This window comes from Mustela lutreola, chromosome 16, assembly GCF_030435805.1.
Source record: "Mustela lutreola isolate mMusLut2 chromosome 16, mMusLut2.pri, whole genome shotgun sequence".
In the NCBI taxonomy this organism is placed as follows: domain Eukaryota; kingdom Metazoa; phylum Chordata; class Mammalia; order Carnivora; family Mustelidae; genus Mustela; species Mustela lutreola.
The window spans coordinates 53447636-53472970 of NC_081305.1; the positions used below are offsets into that span (position 1 = coordinate 53447636).

At 43.3% G+C, this 25335-nt stretch overlaps 1 pseudogene; it reads right to left on the bottom strand.

Moving 5' to 3' along the window:
• Window positions 1-2850: 2850 nt before the first annotated feature.
• On the bottom strand, window positions 2851-13871 carry LOC131817709 (zinc finger protein 347-like; annotated as a pseudogene).
• Window positions 13872-25335: the final 11464 nt, after the last annotated feature.

The following is a 25335-nucleotide window of genomic DNA, read 5'->3' on the forward strand; positions in this document are numbered from 1 at the left end:
AGTAACCACAGTTAATACACCAAACAGGTCACCGTTTCCTGTTCTCCCAAGTCATTCTTGGATCACCTTGGCAGTCTACTGTGAAATCTTCATCAGGTAACACATGTTCTCATAATGCTTTTAGAGCACGGCATCACTAGTCTTGATAGCCAAAGCCAACGTTGGTTAGGGTTCCACCTGTTCCACTGGGTGGCCACAAGTGCGAATCAACAAGAAGTGTACTGGGGGGTGTATACATGAAATTTCTAGTTTCTCTATCAAGCAATTGTTCCCATTATACACTGTTCATCCTAAATTTTTTCATGGGTGCTCCAAGCTCAAAATAGATTATTTTTAGCCTAATTTCTGAACTTATTTTATTTCTGGATTTTTCATGCTTACTATCTTCCTATTTTCACTTTATTTAAATTAAGGTGTATATCATGGGTTTTATTTGGGCACATCATACATGAAGATATATAATCATACAGTGAATATTCATGAGTGGGAAGGCAGGTTTTAGGGAATCAGAGCGTTGAACTTGCATTGCTATGCCTTTTCTTCACTGCCACATAAATATCCTGGGGCAGAGTATGCAGAGAATAACTCTAGTGTAACGTGTGAACATATAATCCCCAAACCGTTCTTTGATCCCATCATGGAGAGAAATTGTTACAGATTCCTTCAAGCTTGAGAGCCTAATGGTGCACTGACAGTGTGTACGAAGTACTCTACAGACATGGGATAAACTTTTGGAAAAAGAACAGGACTCATTCAAGGTTATGGTGAAAATTATTTAAACTTTATTAATTAGCATGAGAGCTATGATACATTTTGAAGAAAACAGTAGCTAAATGTAGTGGCAGGAATTAACTATGAATCATGAATATAACTGTTCTGATTCTTTTTTTAAAAAAAGATTTATTTGTCAGAAAGAGTACACTTTGAGGGGGTGGGCAGAGGCAGAAGCAGGCTTCCTGCTGAGCAGGGAGCCCAATGCAGGACTTGATCCCAGAACCCTGGGATCATAACCTGAGCCAAAGGCAGACACTTAACCAAATGAGCCACCCAGGCGTCCCTACAGTTCTGATTCTTCCCATTCCACTGCCCTCTCAGGTAACTGCTCTCTTCAATTTCCAAGAAAAGGGAAATCTGTCGTTAATAATATGCCAACCTGTCAATGACAGTATAGAATGGCTATTACCATCTTCCCCTGCGTTGTTTCTACCACATAATCAGTCCCTAGGAAACAAACTCTCACTGTCCTCCGTGAAAAGGCCAGTCCCTATAATTCCTCTAGAGAAGGGGGCCCTGAACGTAACAAACACAAATTAGATGGAGGTTATGCATTATTCTCTGCCCCTCCCCCATGCAAATTCACACAGTACCAAATCTGACAACTCAGTGTCCTTGCTGGTCCAGGGAACGTGATTATGAAGAAGTCACACCCAGTGAAGCAGGTCCCTTCATATTATGAGTCCTCCTCAGAGACCATCAGGAAGGGCCTACAAGGAAGGTTTAAGATCAAGAGATTTCAAACTTCAGGTTGAAACTCATAAATAGTAATGCAGCATTTTCAACAAGTAAGTATCTTATATACAGAAAATAATGAGCTACTTCCACTCGTCCTTGTTTCCATGATACAGGAATTTTAACATTTTTTGACATAATTATTCTGCAGTAACATTTCAGGTTAATTGCAGAGAACTAAAGACTTAATTATTCCACTTATTCTTGGATTCTCTGGCATGGGTATGTCAACTGGTCAAAACATGTATCGGATTTGTAAGACTTCTCCCCGGTATGACTTCACTGGTGAATCCTGAGGACACACAGTTCCTTAAAGGCATTTCTGCATTTGGCATATTTGTTGTAGTTTCCCCTGGACAAATTCTCTCATTACTTCAGAAGTCTGAACATTTGATGAAATTTGATGATGACATTCTTCACATTTATAAGTTAGCTCTCCAATATAAATTCTCTGATGTTCCACAGTTTTGACGCTGGGGCAAAAGCCTTAGCATACACATTATTTTTGTGTGGTTTCTCTGACAGATGTAGACTCTGACGTCATTGTGAGGCCCAGATAAGAGCTCTACCACACTTACATGGTTGCCCTTCAACATGGACTCTGTTGTTGCAAAGTATCTGGAACTCAAGGTAAGGGCTCTGCCGCACTCGTTGCATTCATAATGTATTGCTCTAGTATATTCCCCAAATTTTTGATCTTTGGGTAAAATCCTTGCCACACATGCTACCTTTGTGTGGTTTCTTTACCGGGTATTAACTCATATCTAATGAAGAGTACTAATTTAAAACTTTGCCACACTTGTTACACTTGTAAATATGAACTATTCGGTGAACCCTGAGTTTAAAGCAATACCTAAAAGCCTTGCCATGTTCAGTACATTTGTAAGGTTCTCTCTAGTATGGATTATCTGATGACTGGTAAGGTGTGACCCTCCAGTGAAAGCTTTGCAACACACAGGGCATTTGTAAGTTTTCTCTCCAGAATGGATTCTTTGGTGAATCCTGAGGTCAGACCATTGTCTGAAAGCCTTGCCACATTCAATACATTTGTACGGTTTTTCTCCAGTATGAATTCTTTCATGAAGACTAAGGTGTGAACCCCTCCTAAAACCCTTGCCACACTCATTACATTTGTAAGGTCTCACACCTGTATGGATTCTCCAGAGATTTACAAGGTGTGAATTTTGACTGAAGACCTTCCACACTCTTTACATTTGTAAGGTTTCTTTCCAGTATGGATACTCTGATGAAGTGCTAGGTGTGAATTTTGACTGAAAACTTTGCCACATACATTACATTCTTTTCTGTATGGATTATCTGATGTGTACTGAGGTGTCAGCCCTAAGTAAAAGCTTTGCCACACTCATTGCATTTGAAAGGTTTCTCTCCAGAATGAATCCTGATGTCAGACCACTGTCGAAAGGTCTTGCCACATTCAGCACATGCATATGGTTTCTCTCCAGTATGATTTCTTCCATGATGCCTAAGGTGTGAACGCCTGGTAAAGGTCATGCCACATTCACTACATTGGTGAGGTTTCTCTCCAGTATGGATTACCTGATGGTAAGTTGGGCTTGACTGCACACCAAAGACTTTACCACATTCACTACATTTATATGGTTTCTCCCCAGTATGGATTCTCCAATGTCTTGCTAGGTGTGAATTTTGACTGAAGACCTTCCCATATATATCACATTTATATGGTTTCTCTGCTGTATGGATTATCTGATGTCTAGTGAGGTGTGAGCCCTGAGTAAGGACTTTGCCACACTCGTGGCATTTGAAAGGTTTCTCTCCAGCATGAAATTATTTGGCAGATCGTGATGTTAGACCATTGTCTAAAGGCCTTGCCACATTCAGTACATTTGTATGGTTTCTTTCCAGTATGACTTCTCTCATGATGCCTAAGGTGTGACGCCTTGATAAAAGCCTTGCCACATTCATTACATTTATGAGGTTTCTCTCCAGTGTGGATCATCTGATGGCTTATCAGGCTTGAACGCACAACGAAAGCTTTGCTGCACACATTACATTGTATGGCAATGACTCAGTATGACTTTTCTGATAGTCAACCAGGCTTGAATTCTGGGTAAAAGCTTTACCACACCCATTACATTTGTGTGGTCTCTCTCCACTATGAATACTGTGATGCTTTACCAGCTTCAAACTCTGGCAAAAACCCTTGCTACATTCATTACATCAGTAAGGTTTCTCTCCATTATGATTTACCTGATGGTCTGTCAGGCTTGAGCGCACACTAAAGGCTTTGCCACACTCAGTACGTTTGTAAGGTTTCTCTCCAATGATTTGCAAGGTGATTGATCTCTGGTGATTTGCAAGGTGTGAGTTTTGACTAAAGGCTTTGTCACATTCATTACATTTGTAAGGTTTTTCTCCAGTATGGATTCTCTGATGACTTGCCAGGTGTGAATTTTGACTGAAGACTTTCCCACATACATTACATTTATATGGTTTCTCTCCTGTATGGATTATCTGATGCCTAGTGAGGTGTGAGCCCTGATTAAAGGTTTTGCCACAGTCATGACATCTGTAGGGTTTCTCCCTATGTGCTTTCTGCTCTTGTGCCTGTGTCGAAGGGTAAATAAAATCTCTCCCATGTTTCTTAGCAATGCCGGACCACAGGAGGAATTATCTGAGATGGTGTATCTGGGGAACCATTGGTGACAGACTTCTCAACTTCATTACATTCATAGTTTTCCCTTCAGTTTGAAACATGTGTAGTTCACCCCAAAAACTTAATCCAAGCCTACTTATAACATGCTTGTTTCCTGCATCACTTCTACCATGCTGATCTCATCTATTAGTTAGACTGTGTTTATGGATCACAGACATTTCTTAGTAATTTATGTTCTCATCTCTCCACTGCCACTTAAAGTTATGCATATTTTCTTGGATTTCCCTGAAGTAAAAATCTTTGATTTCATGGCCTTCATCCCTTTCCAACATCACTGTTTGGAATAATTCTCCTGTATTATTGTTCTCCTTTAATTGTAATTTCTTGATCACATGTGTAGGAGAGACATCTATAAGATGTAAAGAGCCATAGGTATCCTATTAATTACAACTCACAAATAAACGTTACATGTTAAAAACACAGTATTACAACAAAAGTAATACTTCTACTGAACAGTTATAAAACTTCCCACGATCTTCAAAATTTTCGGAAGACTAAAGGAACAGGATTTTTTTTTCTTTTTGCTAAAGAAAGAGTGCTCAACTGTAATACAAATTAATTTTAGGAGAGCCTAGTTTCAAACATCCAATGACAAAAACACTCATGCTGTACATACAAAATTATGTTAGCTCTCAAAGAAAGGGTATTTTTGCGGCACCTGGGTGGCTCAGTGTGTTAAGCCTCTGCCTTAGGGTCCTGGGATCAAGCCCCGAATCAGGCTCTCTGCTCAGCAGGGAGCCAGCTTCCCTTCTCTCTCTGCCTGCCTCTCTGCCTACTTGTGATCTCTGTCTGTCAAATGAACAAATAAAATCTTTTTAAAAAATTAATTAATTAATTAATTAATTTTAAAAAGGGTATTTTTCTTTCTTTTTTAATTCCAGTGTAGTTAACATACAGTGTTATACAGCTTCAGTGTACAATATGGTGACTCAACCATTCCATCCGCCACCCTGTGCTCCTCACAAGTACCCTCCTTAATCCTCATCACCTGTTAAACCCAGCGCCCTCTCAACACCCCTCTGGTAACCATCAGTTTGTTCTCTATAGTTAAGAGTCTGTTTCTTGTCTGTCTCTTTTCCTCTTTTTCCCCCTTTGCTTGTTTGCCTTGTTTCTTAAATTCCGCATATGAGTGAAATCATATGGTATTTGTCTTTCTCTGACAGACTGATTTCATTTAGCATCACATTCTCCAGCTCCATCCATGCTGTTGCAAATGGCAAGACTTCATTCTTTTTGTGGCTGAATAGTATTCCACTATATGTATATCTTCTTCATCTATTCATCTATTGACAGACACGTGGGCCACTGCCATAATTTGGCTATTGTAAATAATTCTGCTATCAACAGAGGGGTACAGCTATCCCTTTGAATTAGTGTTTTGTAATTTTTGTATAAACATCCAGTAATGTACTTGATGGATCTTAGTAGTTCTATTTTTGACTTTTTGAGGAACCTCCATATGCTTTCCCAGAGTGGCTGCACCAGAGCAACAGTGCAAGAAGGTTCATTTTTCTCCACATCCTCCCCACCACTTGCTGTAAGATAGTGCATTTTTCCACCATGACCCCAAAGCACATACTAGTTGGCAGTAAATATATGTCTTATAACTGAGAAAAAAATATTATATATAATTTTCCATATACTCGTATATAAATAAGTGCTAAAGAATATATAGCATATTACAATGGTAAGTAATCTAAAACAAGCTCATCTAATGAATAATCTAAATAAATGGCAACCCAGAATTGCAAAACAAATATAGCATTGAGAAAATGAAGAATTTTTTTAAAGATTTATTTATTTGAGAAAGAACACAGAGGGAGAGTGAAAGGGAGAAGGAGACTCCCTACTAAGCAGAAAGCCCAATGACAGCTTGATCCCTGAGATCATGACGATCATGACCTGACCTCAAGGCAGACACTTAACTTACTGAGCCAGCCAGGTGCCCCAGAAAATGAAAATGTTAATAAAACAATGTTTACAAAATGAAATTTTATAAATACTTGTTATAAAATTATCTGTACCCATGAAATATAGGCATTTTACAACATTAACCAGTGGCATATGTCAGCTATAGTGCATAAAACATCTGTAAATCACAATAAAAATTAATAAAATATTTTAGTAACCCTTGATAACACCAGAAATAAATAGTAAGTAACCATATTATAGAAAATTATAGTCTATGGAGCTTTAAATATTTCCCCTCTAGAATGAAAAAATCAAAAACAAAAACAAAAACAGGGTACCTGGGTGGCTCAGTTGGTTAAGCATCCGACTCTTGGTTTCGGTTCAGGTCATGATCTCAGGTTGTGGGATTGAGCCCTGAGGCTCCATGCTCAGTGCAGAGTCTGCTTACAAATCTCTCCCTTTGCCTGTGCCACTCCCCCACTCATATTTATTTATTAAGATAAATAAATAAAATAATTTTTTAAAAAGAAAGACTTTATTCTAGAAAGAGCCACAATATTAAAACTGGAAACTATGTTGAGGCCACTGACTTCTAAAATACCAGATGAGAAAAATACATTATACAGGGATTGGATATAGAAGTCAGAAGTCACAATTATGATTTCCTGCATGCAGTTATGTAACAGACAAGCAACAGAGCAATCTCCTACCTACGCAGTGCCCTCTAGTTATCCGGTTCATTGTTCCCAAATATATGTAGCTCAGAGTGTATTCTTTTTCTTTTTAATTTATTGAGATAAAAAATAAAACTGTTGAGAACAAACTGCAAAATGAAAACATACAGAATATAATGCAAAGGGGTAGCTCATAATAAACATGACAAAGTTGTTATCTTCTATTAAACAGAAGTAACTTTGGAGTGTACTAAAAAAAGTGTAATATTCCGTACCATCTAACTTCACTAATTTGTATTTTCTAAAAGATTTTGTTTATTTTGAGAGAGTGTGCACCAGAGAGAGCTGGGAGAGAGGCAGTGGGAGAGGGAGAATCACAAGCAGACTCGATGAGCACGGGGCCCAATGTGGGGCTTGTGAGGTCATGACCTGAGCTGAAAGCAAGAGTCAGATGCTTAACTGACTGCACCACCAAAGACTGAGTAATATATGAACGAGGAGAAAAAGTTCCTCCAAGAGCTAAGAAGCCTTTGTTTTCCCACAGAACTCTCCTAGTGCGGAGTTTCTCAGACACTATTAATGCTGCGGCCTCTGCTCTGCCCTTCTGCATTCCCACTCATCACACGTTCCCACCTGTTTGGTTTTATGCTATTTGCTCTCGGCCCTCCACAGTCTAGGGCTCTTTCCCTTGTTCCCAAAAGGACATAATATTCAGGTCAAAAACAGAAATTTCTGTTTATAAGAAGAAAAGAACATGAACATGAGGTGCTATGGCTTTTCCAGGATCCCAGCTCTTTGTTCAGCTGAGAGAGGATATCACAGATGGATCTAGAACAAATGCTTCACAAATTCCTCCACTGCTTGCCTCCTACGTGTGTAGGAAACAGTGTAACATGCAGATTTACAGCTATCTTCCAAACTACTGAGTCAAAAGCACAGGGGAAGAAAACAGGAAACTAGAGATTTTAAAAGTTTGCCATCTGGTTTTATGCATTCTTAAACTCTAGAACAACCCCTGAAGAAAGAGAAAAGTAGAAATCCAGATGCCACATTATGAGGCTTTTCATTTCTGAGTCAATAGGGCTTCAATCTAGTCAAGCAGGGGAGGGTGTCCCAAAAGACAAACAAGGGAAAATGCAAAAGTACCCAAGGGAGGCCCCCCACTTCTGGAGGGACATTTTCCTCACCCAGGGAGACCAGGTTCCAGTAGTTCTCTAAAAAGTCAGTACTGCGTTGTCTTTACAAAGTGTTACATATTACGCTCTAGATGCTGAGTGCTATCTAGATGAGTAAGAACATGACTGCTATCTTCAGATAACAAAATCCACAGTGGCTTTAAATAGAAGTCAGAATCTAAAAACCGTGTTGAGGATAACAATGGTAATAACTTAGAAATTTGGGGTTTTTTAAAGATTTTATTTATTAGGGGGAGCAGCAGGCAGAGGGAGAGGGAGAAGCAGACTCCCCACTGAGCAGGGAGCTGGATCGGGGCTCCATCCCAGGACCCTGGGATCATGACCTGAGTCACCCAGGTACCCCTAAATGTTACTATTCTTACTATTATCCTGCTATTTAAATCATGAACCTGACAATGTAGAAAGAACTGAAGGCCATGGCATATATTTAAGATATAATTTCTACTGCTTAAAAACATGAAAGAGGGAGACAAACCATAAGTGACTCTTAATCTCACAAAACAAACTGAGGGTTGCCGAGGGGAGGGGGTTTGGGAGAAGGGGTTGGGATTATGGACTTTGGGGAGGGCATGTGATTTGGTGAGTGCTGTGAAGTGTGTAAACCTGGTGATTCACAGACCTGTACCCCTGGGGATAAAAATATATGTTTATAAAAAATAAAAAAAAGTATAAAAAAAAAAAAAAGAATGGCCAATAAATACATGATTTTTGTCAAAAAAAAAAAACATGAAACTTATTTACAAAATGATGATTTTATAAAAACCATGGACTTTCACAACCATGCATGTGTCTGCACACATATAAAAAACACAAATTAACCAAAATGAGAAGAGTTCCTTCTCAACATTATTTTGAATGATTTTTTAAAATTTTCATTCACATGTATTTCAGCTTGTTTGGGAAAATGAAAATGTATAAACTACTTAATTCAGTTTGTCAATATGACTGTACAGTAGGCTAGTAAAGAGATGGTACAAACATGAAAAAAATATAGAATATTTTAACTCCTGTCTCTATAAAATACCTGAATTTAAAAATATAAACACAATTTTACCATTTAAATGTAGATGCATAAGCATTAACAAAATCAAATAGTTTGTTTATTCCACTAATAAAGCAAGAGTTGAAGATTAGAAGAGTCACTGGAATTAAACACTAACTGAACAGATTAACATTTTTAAAATTTTTTTAAAGATTTTTATTTATTTGACAGAGAGATCACAAGTAGGCAAAGAGGCAGGCAGTAGTGGGGCAGGGAAGCAGGCTCCCTGCTCAGCAGAGAGCCCGATGTGGGGCTTGATCCCAGGACCGAGAGAGAGGCTTAACCCACGGGAGCCACCCAGGTACCCGTGAACAGATTACAATTAAAAACATGTATCACAGGGATGCCTGGGTGGCTCAGTTGGTTAAGGGGCTGCCTTTGCCTCAGATCATGATCCCAGTGTCCTGGGATTGAGTCCCACATCAGGCTCCTTGCTTGGCAGGGAGCTTGCTTCTCCCTCTGCCTCTCTGCCTGCCTGTGTTCACGCTCTCTCTCTCTCTCTCTCTGACAAATAAAGAAATAAAATCTTAAAACAACCATGTATCACAGTAATAGACACTTGAAAAAAATGACAAAAAGGAAATTGGGGAAAAACTATTATTATTAAGCAATAACTTTTCACCAAATGTTATGACCCAGTCAAAAACACTGTATGCATTTCCTCTGACATTCTGGTGGAGGACAGAGGCTTGCTGGGGCTCCTGCCATTCACCAGCCTACAGCGGGCCTGAGCAGGGACCAGATTCCTCTGGCTAACGGAGGAAAAAAGAGTGAGAGAGAAAGTCAAAGAGCTGCACTGTTGAAATTCACATATCTAAGGACAGAAATAGGCTAAAAAAGAAAGAGAAATAAAGATATTCCACACAAATGGGATCCTAAAGAGAGCAGGGGTGGCTGTATCAGACAAAACAGACTATGAGACAAAAACTGCCACAAGAGACAAAGGACATTATAACAATAAGAGGGTCAATTCACCAGGAAGATGCAATAATTAGAAACACATAGATGCATAACATTAGAGCCCTCAAATATATGAAGTAAATACTAACAGCAGACTCCAGTACCCAGTTTCAGAAGATCTAGAAGGTAACAGAGGACCTGAACAGCACCGTTACCCAATGCAGGACCCACCAGAGAGACAGAAAACTCCACCCAGCAAGGGCAGAACATGGTCTTCTACAGCACACATGGAACATTCTCCACGACAGACCACATGTCATGCCATAAAACAAACCTTAACAAGTTTAGGAAGACTGAAACCATAAAAAGCATCTTCTCTAACCACAGTGAATCGAAACTAGAAACAAATAGCAAAAAGGAAATAGAAAAATCCACCAAATGTGGACATTGAAACAATTCATTCTTAAGCAGTGGGTCAAGGAAGAAACCACAAGGAATTTTTAAAGCTTCAGATGAAAATGAAAATGTAACTTACCCAAAAGTAGGGATGTGATGAAAGCAACACTGAGAGGGGTGTCTACATGGTGAATATTTACATTAACAAGCGGAAAGATCTCAAATTAGAAATCTAATTTTACACTTCAAGGAAGCAGAAAAAGAACAATCTGAACCCAATTTAGCAGAGTATAGCAGAGGCAATGAAAGAGGATAAAAAATACAAAAATTGGCAAACCAGGAGTTGAGTTTTTGAAAAGATTAACAAGCTGACAAACCCTTGGCTAGACCAATTTAAAACAACAACAACAACAACAGAGGCACCTGGGCAGCACAGTCAGCTAAGCCTCTGATCTTGGTTTCAGCTCAGGTCCCAATCTCAGGGTGGTGAGACTGAGCCCCATGTGGGCTCCATGCTCAGCACGAGGCCTGCTTAAGAATCCCTCCCCTCTCCTTCTACTCCTCCCTCCCCATGCTCTCTTTCTCCCTCTCCCAAATAAATAAATCTAAAAAAAACAAAAACAAAAAAAAGAAATGAAAGAGGGGACATTACAACTAATGACACAAAGTTTTAGAAAGGACTCTAAGAGGGTGCTAGGAACAATTCCATGCCAACAACGCACAACCTGGAAGAAAAGGATAAATTCGGCGAGACATACAACCTACCAAGACCTAATCATGAAGAAGTGACAAATGTGAACAGAATTGTACCTACAGAGGACATGCAGGTAGGAATCAAAAATCTCCAACATAGAAGAGCCCAGGACCAGATGGCTTCACCAAAGAATTCTACCAAACATTTCCAGGAAAATTAACACATATCCTGCCAAAAATCATCCAAAGGGTTGACAATGGAACACTTGCAAACTCATTCTATAAAATCTGCATGATTCTGATATGAGCCCCAGATAAACACACAGGAATGAAAGAAAACTACAGACCAATATCCCTAATCAACACTTAATCATGTGCTGCATAAACAATGACTTCTGGAACATTGAGAAGAAATTTTTAAAAATAAATTTAAAAAAATTTTTTTTAATTTTTTATTTTTTATAAACCTATATTTTTATCCCCAGGGATACAGGTCTGTGAATCGCCAGGTTTACACACTTCACAGCACTCACCACAGCACATACCCTCCCCAATGTCCATAATCCCACCCCCTTCTCCCCAACCCCCTCCCCCCAGCAACCCTCAGTTTGTTTTGTGAGATTAAGAGTCACTTATGGTTTGTCTCCCTCCCAATCCCATCTTGTTTCATTTATTTTTCTCCTACCCACTTAAGCCCCCATGTTGCATCACCACTTCCTCATATCAGGGAGATCATATGATAGTTGTCTTTCTCTGCTTGACTTATTTCCCTAAGCATGATACGCTCTAGTTCCATCCATGTTGTCGCAAATGGCAAGATTTCATTTCTTTTGATGGCTGCATAGTATTCCATTGTGTATATATACCACATCTTCTTGATCCATTCATCTGTTGATGGACATCTAGGTTCTTTCCATAGTTTGGCTATTGTGGACATTGCTGCTATAAACATTCGGGTGCACGTGCCCCTTTGGATCACTACGTTTGTATCTTTAGGGTAAATACCCAATAGTGCAATTGCTGGGTCATAGGGAAGTTCTATTTTCAACATTTTGAGGAACCTCCATCCTGTTTTCCAGAGTGGCTGCACCAGCTTGCATTCCCACCAACAGTGTAGGAGGGTTCCCCTTTCTCCGCATCCTCGCCAGCATCTGTCATTTCCTGACTTGTTGATTTTAGCCATTCTGACTGGTGTGAGGTGATATCTCATTGTGGTTTTGATTTGTATTTCCCTGATGCCAAGTGATATGGAGCACTTTTTCATGTGTCTTTTGGCCATCTGGATGTCTTCTTTGCAGAAATGTCTGTTCATGTCCTCTGCCCATTTCTTGATTGGATTATTTGTTCTTTGGGTGTTGAGTTTGCTAAGTTCTTTATAGATTCTGGACACTAGTCCTTTATCTGATATGTCGTTTGCAAATATCTTCTCCCAGTCTGTCAGTTGTCTTTTGATTTTGTTAACTGTTTCCTTTGCTGTGCAAAAGCTTTTGATCTTGATGAAATCCCAATAGTTCATTTTTGCCCTTGCTTCCCTTGCCTTTGGCGATGTTCCTAGGAAGATGTTGCTGCGGCTGAGGTTGAAGAGGTTGCTGCCTGTGTTCTCCTCAAGGATTTTGATGGATTCCTTTTGCACATTAAGGTCCTTTATCCATTTTGAGTCTATTTTTGTGTGTGGTGTAAGGAAATGGTCCAATTTCATTTTTCTGCATGTGGCTGTCCAATTTTCCCAGCACAATTTTTTTTTTAAAGATTTTATTTATCTATTTGACAGAGAGAGAGAGATCACAAGTAGGCAGAGAGGCAGACAGAGAGAGAGGAGGAAGCAGGCTCCCTGCTGAGCAGAGAGCCTGATGCGGGGCTTGATCCCAGGACTCTGAGATCATGACCTGAGCCGAAGGCAGCGGCTTAACCCACTGAGCTACCCAGGCGCCACCAAAAATAAATAAAAATTTTTTAAAAACCCTTAACAAAATACTAGCAAACCAAGTTCAATAGTACATCAAAATGGGTGTCCATCATAACCAAGTGGAATTTATTCCTTCAAGATAAGGATGATTCAACATACAAAAATCAATCAAGGTAATACACTAACAGAATGTACTAACAGAAAGACGGGGGGGATGCTGAACATCTCAATTAATGCAGGAAAAGCCTTTTGGACAAAATTCAACATTTCAGGATAAAAACACTCCCAAACCAGGAAGGGTAGACCACCCTGACATAACCAAAGCCATATACAAAATGTACACCACTGGCATACTCCACGCTGAGAGATGGGAAGCTTTCCCTTGAAGATGAAGAAGGAGGCAAGCATTCACGCTCTCAGCATTACTATTCAACAGAGTCCCAGAAATCCTAGCCACAGAAATTACCAAGGAAAAGAAATAAAAGCCATACAAATTCAAAAAGGTTGATTTCATATTTTAAAACTAATGATGACGAAAACGTTCCATTCCATTCCCAATCACTAAAATTTTGAGGTTTTGTTTTTGTTTTTTAACTTAAGTCATCTCTATACCCAATGTGAGCTCGAACTCACGATCCCGAGATCAGGAGTCACGTGCTCTTCTGACTGAGCCAGCCAGGCTCCCCTAATCATTAAAATTTTGAAGGCAGTGACTCACCTGTTCAGCTTCACATGCAGTATAATAACAGGCAGAACAGATTTCTCTGTATTGGTCTCCTTTTCCAGAAGTTATCAAGTATTTGTGGACATTAATACATGACTTCACGTGCAGTTTCTTTTACCCTAGCTTACAGAGAGCTGACAGCGCATCCAGATGTGGCCCCTGAGTGACCTCAATGGTGCTGCCCAGCCACACGGACACCACGAGGCCCACACCTATGTCTCCCATCTACGCCTGGGGTGAAGCTCATGGGAGTGTGCCCAATGGCATCTCCTCATAGGCCCCAGGCCCCTGGGTCAGGATGAGAAGAAATCTAAGTGGGGACGGGATGAGGGAAGGCCTGAGTGAGTGCGAACGAGCACCGGTCAAGGGTATGTTAGAGATTAGTAAGCACAATAGGAAGGAGAAACGGAACATCAACCAAGAATGGGTCTACCTGAGAAAATGCCATTCCGGACTCTTCTTTATTTTCTCTTTCTCCTTCTCTGAGTCTCTTCCTCCGGCAACATGAATATTTGAAGTCAGCCTTGGAAATTGAAAATACAACGTTTAGGGGGCGCCTGGGTGGCTCAGTGGGTTAAGCTGCTGCCTTTGGCTCAGGTCATGATCTCAGGGTCCTGGGATCGAGTCCCACATCGGGCTCTCTGCTCAGCAGGGAGCCTGCTTCCTCCTCTCTCTCTGCCTGCCTCTCTGCCTACTTGTGTTGTCTGTCAAATAAATAAATAAAATAAAAATTTTAAAAATCTTAAAAAAAAAAAAGAAAGAAAGAAAATACAACGTTTAATGCTTCGAATGATCACATCCCACCCAATGCCACAACCACACACACAGGGGAGCTCTCACCATGTGGGAGAGATGGGCCCTGCTGCCCACCACCGCAGGAGGGGCTCCTGCACAAATACCGACCAGTGAGCTCTGCCTCCCCCTGCTTCCGACCGCATTCCCTTCCTGGCGAAGCCCTCACAGACACGCAGCGGTGGGGGTCTCAGCTGCACTGACCCCCCTTTAAATCGCAAACGCCGTGATTGAACCCCATGTGGAGCAGAACCCCACTCAAACCTCAGCCCAGATCTCAGCCATCAGACACAAAGGACCCAGAACCTTGGTGCTTTGTGCTGAATACAGATCAGAAACACCTGCGGCACTTTAAGTATTAGCAAGGCTGCTCTCCCTGCACCCCAACTATCTGAAGGGAAATCTATGCTGGGGAGGGGCACAAAAGATGTATCTGCAAGACGCCTGAGTTATCTCATATGAAGCTGGGGGGACTGGGCACCACCCAGAGGAGGCAGGATCAATACACCTCCCGTTTTTTCTTTCCCAGCTTTACCGCAGCATAGTTGGCAAAAATTATGTCTATTTAGGTGTATGACATAATCATCTGAAGTGCGTACACACTGTGAAATACTCATCACAATCAGCTTGTGTCCAACACCTCACAATTACCATTTTGTGTGCTTGTGTGTGGCAAGAACACTTAAGATGCACTCTCTAGGCAAATTTCAAGTCTTTAATACTTTATGATTAACTACAGTCACTGTTCTTTAGATGAGATACCTGAACTTATTCATTTTATGAATGGAAGGTTGTACCTCTGACAAACATCTCCCCGATTTTCCAAGTCTCCCGACCCCTGGTATCTACCAATCTACTCTATGGTTCCAGGAGTCTGACATGTTTAGGTTCTATAGATCAGCAAGATCACACAGCATTCATCTTTCTCTGGCTTATTTTACTCAGCATAATGTTCTCTGGGTTCATCATCCAGGTTGTCGTAAACAATAGGATTTCCTTCATTTTTATGGCCAAATTTATATATATACATATATACATATATATATATATATATATATGTATATATATATATAATTTTTTTAATCCATTGCTCTGTCTACATTTCGGTTTTTTTCATACCTTGGCTGTTGTGAATAATGGACGCATTAATGCACACGGGAGTGCAGATATCGCTTCAAGATACTGGTTTCGTTTCCTTTGGACATAGATCCAGAAGTGTGACTGCTAAATCACATGATAGTTCTGTTTTTAATTTCTGGAGGAACCTCCACGTGCTTTTCCAAAATGGCTACACCCATTTACATTCCTGCCAACGGTGCACTAAGGTTCCCTGCTCTCCACATGATCACCAACACTTGTTCTCTCTTGTCTTTTCCCGACAGCCATCCTAACATATGCCACCTCCCACCTGCTCTCCCCTTGGAGCCCACTATCACCAGCACCCAGATCTGGAAGGGGAAGGGGCAGAAGGAAACATGCAGGTCAGGCAGCAGAGGTGTGTGTGTGGGGGCGGGGTGGGGGGTGTTAAGAGGCTTCCTTCAGGAGGTGGTAGCAGATCCAGGACCTCGGGGAAGGAGGGTGTTTGCCGCCAGCATCTGAGGGGCCAGACAGTTCCACGCAGAGGGACAGACCCTGGGAGGGCCCTGAGGCAGGAGCCAGCCTGGGCCCAGGAAAGGGGAAGAGGCCTGCAGGGCTGCAGCAGGGCAAAGACGGGACTCGCAGGAGAGGAGCGCAGATGGGGAGGCCGTGGTCTTCTAAGGGAATTTAGAATCTTTGTTCTTCCTGTCATTTTAAGTAAACATTTGGCTTCTTATCTTATTAACACACTTGCAAATACTGTAATTTCTTACATATTTTAGGTTCATGTCCAGATGTGTATGTAAGTCCTAGGAAATACAGGATGGCCCTTAATCAAGATGCATGGGACCCTTAGAAAAGGTCACGTTCATTTTTGGACAAATTAAGGTGGAGCTCCTCTCAGATGCCTGGCAGAGATGTACAGACACATCTTAGATCTACATCCTAGCAGAGATGTACAGACACATGGACACGGGACACAGAGCTCAGGGCACAAGCTGCGTAGAGGAGGGAAAGGAAATCAGTCTTTCAAGGAAGAGGGAGCAGTCAACTGTGCCACAGGCTGGTGACAAAAGCAGGAGGATGACGGCAGGAACCCGTTACTGGACTGACGAAAGGGCAGTCCCTGAGAGGCTCAGCAGCACAGGGACTGTCAAAGCCTGACCGAATGCAGTCCAAGCGGTGACTAAAAGCAAGGTTTGAAGACAGAGAGTGTTTGGTGTACTGTGCTCTGAAATGGAGCATAAAAAAGGATCCTTAATAAGGGGGAAACAGTTCATCGAGAATGCTTTGTTCTACAGATGGAAGGAGAGTGAACAGAAAGTGTCTGGGGTCTGTGTGTCTCTGTGTCTGCCTGAGATATGGCCACCTGTGCCCACTGAGCACGCAACTTCCAAAGAGCCAAAACATGGTGAGGTACAAGAAGGATGCCCGAAAGACCCCCCCCAGAGGTCACCGGGGGGAACACTGCTGGGGGCACCTCCGGATCCACTCCCTCAGGACCAAGGCCCCTGGCTGCAGAGGCCAGCTCTCCCTGTGGACGCCGCTCGGGCCTTGGTTTTACCAACAGCACAAGGTCACGAGTCTCCGCCTCATCCCACTCCCTTCGTGCCTCCTTGGGCATCAGCATGAGCTTCCCAATAAACCCAGCAGGCAAATCTCAGCCTTGGCGTCTGCATCCCTTGGAGCCCGAGCTATGACAGTGGCACCCCAAATGGACCCAGGCAGCCCCACAATGCCCACAATGACCCATAAACCCACTTCCAGGTGCTCCTTCTAGAACCAGGACACCCCTTCACAGCAGCGCCACACACCCCTTGGCCCCACAACCATGCTTGGGACACATGCACACGCCCTTCCCCAGGCCATCTGGAGGCCCCACACTTGCTTCTGCGTCGCTCCCACAGACCCCGAGTCTCACTTCCATCCCCCACCCCCCGCCTTCCCGCCTCCCACCCCTGCAGGTGCCACAAGCAAACTGGCTACAGCACAGGGACTGCTGGGCAGGGACAGCACAGCAGTGATGGGCACAAGGGCCAACTGAAGGGCGCTGGGCCCTCACTCTGGATACCAGGAAGCTGGCCGTGCTGGGAACACTCATGAGCAACTGGGACAACATGGAGTCCAGCTTAAAAACAGTCCAAGATTGGCCAGATGGAGTTCAGTGAGGACGTCAGAGGCAGAAAAGCCCCTAGATCTTTCCTCCTGGCCCCACTCACAGCAGATTACAAGACCTCTAGAACCTCTAGTTCTTCAGGGTGTCTGTTTTATGGCCCCTTGTGCTCCTGACCTTGTCCCCACCCTTCCTGAACGGAAATTAGGATCCGTGAGCCTGAGCAGATCACCTGCTGGAAGGCAAAGCCCCTGCCCAAGACGAAGCTGCTCCCTGGTGATGCGCACAGCGAGGACTGCCCGGCGGCCGGCAGAGGGCAACGATACCACAGGGGGACACGTGTGGGGACCCTGAGCTGCAAGGCTTCCTAGGCTTCAGCACATCCTCATGCTCTCATTTTGAGTAAAAGCAGCAGCCACGGGAGGTTTAGATCAATTGGTGTTGAGATTTCCAGAATAATGGGCACCACCCTCATCACCTGCCCTAGCTCCCTGGTCTTCCTGAGGACCACCCGGGAAGCATCTCAACCCAAGCCCGAAGGAAGGGGCAGCAGCCAGCTGGGGGCCTCCACTGCAGGGAAAGAAAGGTTCCAGACAGTCAACGGAGAATAGCTTTTCTCATCCGGGTGATTGCCATGGACACAAGTCAACCTGATGGGGCCGGGCACTTCAGACGACGGGTGGGCAGGAGAGGCCGGACAGACGTCTCTGAGCCAACACCTGAAGGAGGAGAAAGGGCCAGAGCCGAGACAATTTAGAGGGAGACGGTAAGAGTAGGGACCAGGTCCTGTGACAGAGAAGGCTGGTGTCTGGGAACAAAGACAAGGTGAACTTGACTGGGGCAGAGCGAGCTGTGGAACTGTGTGAGCTCCCAGGAGGAGGCTGGAGACCTGACAGGGGCCCTGATGACACAGGGCCGTGGAGCTCATCCTGTGACAACGGGAGGCCAGCGGAGGGCTCGATGCACTATCATTTGCCTACAGAGACCCCCCTGCTGCAGAGAGAGACATGTGCCGATGGTCTAGGATGCGGAGCCCGTGTCTCTGCCTCCATCCTAGTGTTCCTGTGTTTCGGTTTTGGCGGCCTGGCACCCATTTTAAAATTCAAATGACAACTGGGCACTCCATCCACAAAGAATGACTATGCACAGACCCAATTTGACCAATCATTTCAGGAGTCAGTACTACTGACTCAGTTTCTGGTCTAGTGTCCCATCTCCATGTTACAAGGAGTCTCATTGAGGCCCAGAGTGGATCATTCTGACGAGGTCTGAGTTGAGTGATGAGAATCAGGTGCAGTGAATTCCGAAATGGAGTCTGATGGACCAGAAGCAGCTGGTCCTTACCATCCTCCCCCCTTGAGGCACCAGGACCTTCTTTCAGATGCCCGAGCAAAAGAGAAGCTTCTTTGAAAGTCTGATCACAACTGACATCAAGCATTTAATTCCCCCTTTCCAGAAAATCAGAGTAAAACATTTAAAAACAGGAATTGCAAAAACATAACCACTGCATAGCTCAGTGCAGAACACACTGAGAGAGGGTCAGCTATAGAAATAAACTCTGAGCAAATTTTTTTTTTTAATTTTGGTTTTGTTGGAGATTCTTTCGTTTGGAAGAAAGCTTCAAGTCAATCCAGCCATTCTTCTATTTGCAGAGAAGCAAACGAAAGGGAGGTGAGGGGAACATCAACTTAGCAGCTCAAAACCCACTGTTTTAAGAGATCACATAACAGAAGAAGACGGAGCATTAGGCAGCTGGTTAAACTAGGTTTCAAATACTAAAAGGCCACTGACAACCTTACCAAGTATTCATTGAAACAACCAAAGAATATGGAGTAATTACCAAAAAACTTTTCTAATTATCTATAGAGAAGGGGGCACCTGGGTAGCTTAGCTGACTCTTGACTTTGGCTCATGTCATGATCTCATGGTCATGGGATAGAGCCCTGGTCAGGCTCTGTGCTCAGTGCTCCCTCTCCCCACCCCCACTTGCTGTAAAATAAATAAATATTTTAAAGAGAGAGAGAGAGAAAGCATGCATGCTCAATCTAAACCAGAAAAAAATTTAAAAGGCAAATACCTTGTAATCTTTTAAAAATCTAAATAATTCTGGTGACAAAGTAAAAAAAAATTAATATATCACACTGACTATATGATTAAAATAAAAACTTAAAAAATATATATCATTCTGAGGAAAGAATAACATGACCTGAGTATAGGAGGCCACCAAAGCTTATTTCAGAAGTTAATAATTATTTATAGAAAAGTGGCAAGTGAAAAATAAGCAAAATCTGAGAGGGAGACAAACCGTAAGACTCTTAATCATAGGAAACAAACTAAGGGTTGCTGGGGGGCGGTGGGAGGATGGCGTAACTGGGTCATGGGCATTAAGCAGGGCATGAGGTAATGGGCACTGTGTGTTATATAAGACTGATGAATCACTAAACTCCACCTCTGAAACTATATGCTAATTAACCAAATTTAAAGTAAAATAATAAAAAATAAATTGACAGGAAAAAAAATAGTGACAACTGAGATTTATCTCAAGCTACAACAAGAATACTGAATCAAATATGAGAAGTGGAGGGAAAAAAAGCAAACCCATTACCAAAAAAAAAAAAAAATCCCACAAAAACACACAGTAAGTGTAAGAGTCCTTTACAAAGGCAGTGTGTAGGGACAGTCATTGCTTGCCCCACTTCTCCCCTCCCCCACCCAGTCCCAACCCAAGCAAAGGCAAGAGGGTGACCCACAGCTGACTGAGTCAAGTCCCTGTCCCCAGGCTGAAGAGGGTTTGCAAATGGAAATTATCTTATGATGCAAAGAAATATAAAAGCCACAAGCCTTTTAGCCAGTTTTGAAATTTTCATCATCATCCAGGTAACTTAGACAAAGTAAATGTCCTGGATGGCAATGCCCCAAAGCAGCATTCCACAATCGAATTATCAACAACCAGTCAACTCAAAATCATCTGGATTGAGGCCCACCCTCTTTTTTCACTACCATGTGTTTTCCTCTCATTCTATCTACCTCCGCATTTATCCCCCCCTTTTTTTTTCTTTTCTGTATTCCCCCTTGGTTTCTGCTCATTCTGTTCCCCTCTCCTGCCCCACTGTCATCTGGATTCCTTCTCTCACATAGGTTCCTTTTTTGTTGTTGTTTTTAAAGAATTTATTTATTTATTTGAGAGAGAGAGAGATCATGAGCCATGGCCAGGACAGGGTCTAGAGGAAGAAGAAGGCTCCCCTCTGAGCAGGGAGCCCGATGCAGGGCTGGATCCCAGGACCCTGAGATCATGATCTGAGCCAAAGGCAGATGCTTAGAGGACTGAGCCACCCAGGCCCTCCCCTTCTCTCACACCTGTTCCTCAGCACTCTGCAACTTGTTTCCCCTCTAGTTTCTACTTCTCCCCCCAATCTTTCTGATTATCCCCAGTTTCCATGCATTTCTGCCTTTCTTTGCCCATCTAGGCTCCTCTTATGCTCTCTGTTACATTCCTCTCTTCTTTCCGACCGCACTCTCCAACACCCCCGGGCAGCTACACTTCCATTCTGGTCTGTTTTCTTCCCCCCACTTTCCCAGTCACCTGTTTCCTCTGTCTCAGCTACACCCTGTTCACACGGTCAAGGCTGTAACTCTTGTCCTCTCCCCCTACCCTCTATCTGAATTGCCTCACCAACGCGGCCTCGAACTCCTACCCTTGAACCAGGGCCCTTCTCCGTGTCGTCATCCGTCACCTCCCTGGAGATCCCGCTTTCCTCTAACTTCTCTATACTTTGCACCTGCTTCCTCAGCTTATTCTCTGTCTCTTCTTAAGTCCCTCACCCAACCTCCACATTATCTTTCAGTCGCAGTCGCAGTCTCTTTCTCCCCACCTCCCCCGACCACACACTCAGCAGGTGTGGGGTGGGATGGAATAAGGCGCCCGCCTCCTAAAAGAACGCACTATCGGGGTGGGGGAGAACACCGAGTGTCACGAAGCAGGCCCCGGTCACCCACCGCACTGCGGGGTCATGGGCAGAGGGGACTAGGGAGGGGGCCTGAGAAGCTGCCCAGAGGGCCGCTGTTCCAGAAGCGGGGTGAGTTCTTGAGAATCCCAGGGCCCAGAGAAGGACGCGGCCTCTCTCTCTCCGGAAGGGGGTGGGGGGATAACAGGGACCGCCACCCGGGCCCAGAAAGGGAAGCTGTGGCCTAAGTCCACCTCGCGGAAGGGGTCTCTACGGGGCGCGGGGCGGACGACGCGGTCCGAAGAAGCTCCAAGCGGGACACGGACGGGGAAGCCGGCGTCTGCGTGGACCCAACACCTAAGTGTCCAGAGCACCCGGCTGCGATTTTAAACCGAAAGGGACCCGCGCCCGACCTATCACCGCGACGTCTGCATTCACTTGGGGTACAGCGGCCGGCGCGGGGATTTTGAGGCGCGTAGCGACCCCGACAGCCCGGCTATGGAGGAGCAGGTTTAAACGAGAAACACGGAAACTCACTCTCCGCAGCGGAACCTTTGCTCCGCGACATCAGCTTCCGGGTCTGAAGCTTCCGGCCCCTAAACTAGTAAACACAACGGAACTGAATTGTCTCAGACATAGTCTATTCCACATCAGCAGATGAGACTATATAATTAAAAATAAAAACAAATTTTCTCCTGACCCAGAAATCCTCTCCACAAAGGTGGCTGAGACAAAGGGAAAAAAAAATTTATTACTGAATAAGCATTAAACCAGAATCGGACGCGTATTACCGGCACACAGTTAAGAGATTGCAAAGACAGAAAATTACACTTTCATAGAACCCATGACAAACATGTCTTCCTAACGATGCTGAGGGCAAAGCACTAGCGGACACCCTGCAAGCCCCGTCCTTCAGGTGGGCTGGCTATGTGTGACACTCCTCAGGCACTCCTCTCTGCCCTAGAACAAAGGAAAGGGAAAAACAAATGGTTAACTGAGAGAGATCACAGTCCTGCAGGGACAGGAGTCTCCATCAGTTTGCAGCTGTCTTAACGATTTACAGGAAAAACGCAATCTCCAGAAACCTGTAGACTAAATTTCCTGGAGCCCTAACGTCACCACCCCCCGGCCCCCATCCACAGGATAGAAAATCTTACATAATCAGTCACTCCTCACAACCCCAGTGCAGCTCTTTCTACCTGCAGGTCCTGTCCCCGTGCTTTAATAAAACCACTTTTTTGCACCAAAGACGTTCTCAAGGATTTTTTCCTGGCTGTCCACTCTGAACCCCACTACTTCAAATCACATCACTAATAATAATTAGTCCCCAAGTAAGAGGACTGGACAGCACCGTCTGTTACACAAAGACCTTCTTAACTTTACGTGGTAATTGGGGTGGCCAGTACAAAACGGAAGAGGAAAGGAATCTACACATAGATGAAGATAAGAGTAGGCAGTAGCTGAGAATAAGGCAAAGTTACATCAAATTGGGTACTTGCAACATCCAGCCTTGTCAGCCGGGGAAGCCCCGTGGACACAGCCAGGCTGAAGTCCTGACTGAGAGGCCTGGGCGAAGAGTCCTCCCCTCAGCTCAGAATTCCAACAGACCATCCCCCTAAGGGCCATATTTATAGGGCAAAACAACAAGGTTTGAAACTAAACATTTGTTCACCTACATGCAGTTTGGAGAGAGCTGCATTTCAATATTGTCGTGTTTCTGTATTTTCTTTCTTTCTTTTTTTTTTTTTTTAAGATTTTCTTTATTTATTTGTCAGAGAGTGAGCACAGGCAGACAGAGGCAGAGGGAGAAGCAGGCTCCCTGCTGAGCAAGGAACCCAATGTGGGACTTGATCCCAGTACCCTAGGATCATAACCTGAGCCAAAAGCAGCCCCTTAACCAACTGAGCCACCCAGGTGTCCCTCATGTTTCTGGTCCCTCGTGTTTCTGTATTTTCGGAGCCTGGGCTGAGTGTATGTGCCTCCCCTCCCAGATTTCATGGGGGGTGGGGAAGGACTGGAGCAGGAGAGGGGATTCACGAGCCTCACAAACAACCTTCCTTAGCCCACATGTGTACCTGCAGGTCCAATGGGTGGCTTATGCAGAACAAATCACAAAAACATCTGTCCACACAGAACAGTCTTTTAAAAGATATATTTCAAAGAGACTGAGAAAGTACTTACACTTGCACATCTTCTAAGGTAAATGTTCTGACTAAAAAAATAAAAGAGGAAGGAAGGGTCATCTTTAACCTTGTTTTCAACAGGAGGAATTAAGCCTCTTACTTTTAATTTATATTTGTTCTTACAACACACACAAAGAACATCCATCAAAGATGACCTTAAATTTGGCCCCCCAAAAAAACTAAGCTAATATAAGCTGAATATTGGGACGCCTGGGTGGCTCAGTTGGTTAAGCAGCTGCCTTCGGCTCAGGTCATGATCCCAGCGTCCTGGGATCGAGTCCCACATCGGGCTCCTTGCTCTGCAGGGAGCCTGCTTCTTCCTCTGACTCTGCCTTCCACTCTGTCTGCCTGTGCTCGCTCTCGCTTGCTCTCTCTCTGACAAATAAATAAATAAAATCTTTAAAAATATATATATAAGCTGAATATTTATATTATACTATAATATTTATATATTAAGTAGAGATCATATATATATTCAGCATATATATATATATATATCTTAATATATACCTTAATTCATTAGAGATTTATCCTATCCCTAACCCTCTCCCAATTTGAAAGTATATAATGGGCCACTCCTCATGACCACAGGGCAACTTCTTTCTGCCAATATATATAATATATATATATATATATATATACCTTAATAGCCAGTTATTTTATCCTGAAGTGGGTTTATTTAGGAATAGCAGAAGAATTGCTATTTGGGACATGCATGCATTTGCAAAACATAGGTGATGGAAACAAAGGCAGAAGAAAAATTATTAAGTTTCCTTACTACCTACAGCCCATTGACTAGTCCTTGAAACAGACAGTGTCATTCCTCTAGGGGCTCAACTGCCTCAGTGTGGACACTTTGCCTAGGACAAAAGGCAATCCTAGCCCAACCTTTCCTCACAATTCTGTAAGCCTTGTTTAACATGTAAAAATTGTTTTGGAGACTTCCTTTACCTCTAAACCTCTCCCTCCCCCCAAGATACGTGTTGCTAATCATCCCCCAAGCATATGGCCCACTGATACATTCCTGGAGGGTCTCATGACTCAGGTTTTATGAGATGGTAATAAATGACCTTTTCCCAACAACAGCTAGCCCCCTCAAAGTCCTGGAAACCTTGTTTCCAAAATTCATTAGAGATTTATCCTATCCCTAACCCTCTCCCAATTTGAAAGTATACAATGGGCCAATTCTCATGACTGCAGGGCAACTTCTTTCTGCCCAAGGGTCCTGTCCCCATGCTTTAATAAAATCACCTTTTGCACCAAGGACATCTCAAGAATTCTTTCTTGGCCATCAGCTTCAAAATCTAATGTTTTTTCTACATGAGTAGGCAAGTCCAGAGATAAAAGGAGAGGAATCTAATGCACAGAGAAAAGGAGGAAGTGGAGAGGGTTCCTAACTAAATGCTGATCTATAATCTTTTGAGCTTTTACAAGATGGACAAAAATTATACAATCCTGTAAAACCTCTTCATTCTCTAGAGCACTTTCTTCCCTGTGGAGATTGTTGGTTTGGGGAAGCTGTCCTAAATTGTGCTGAAATAAAACCTTCTTTTAGAGATTCTAAAATGTTTATTCATTTT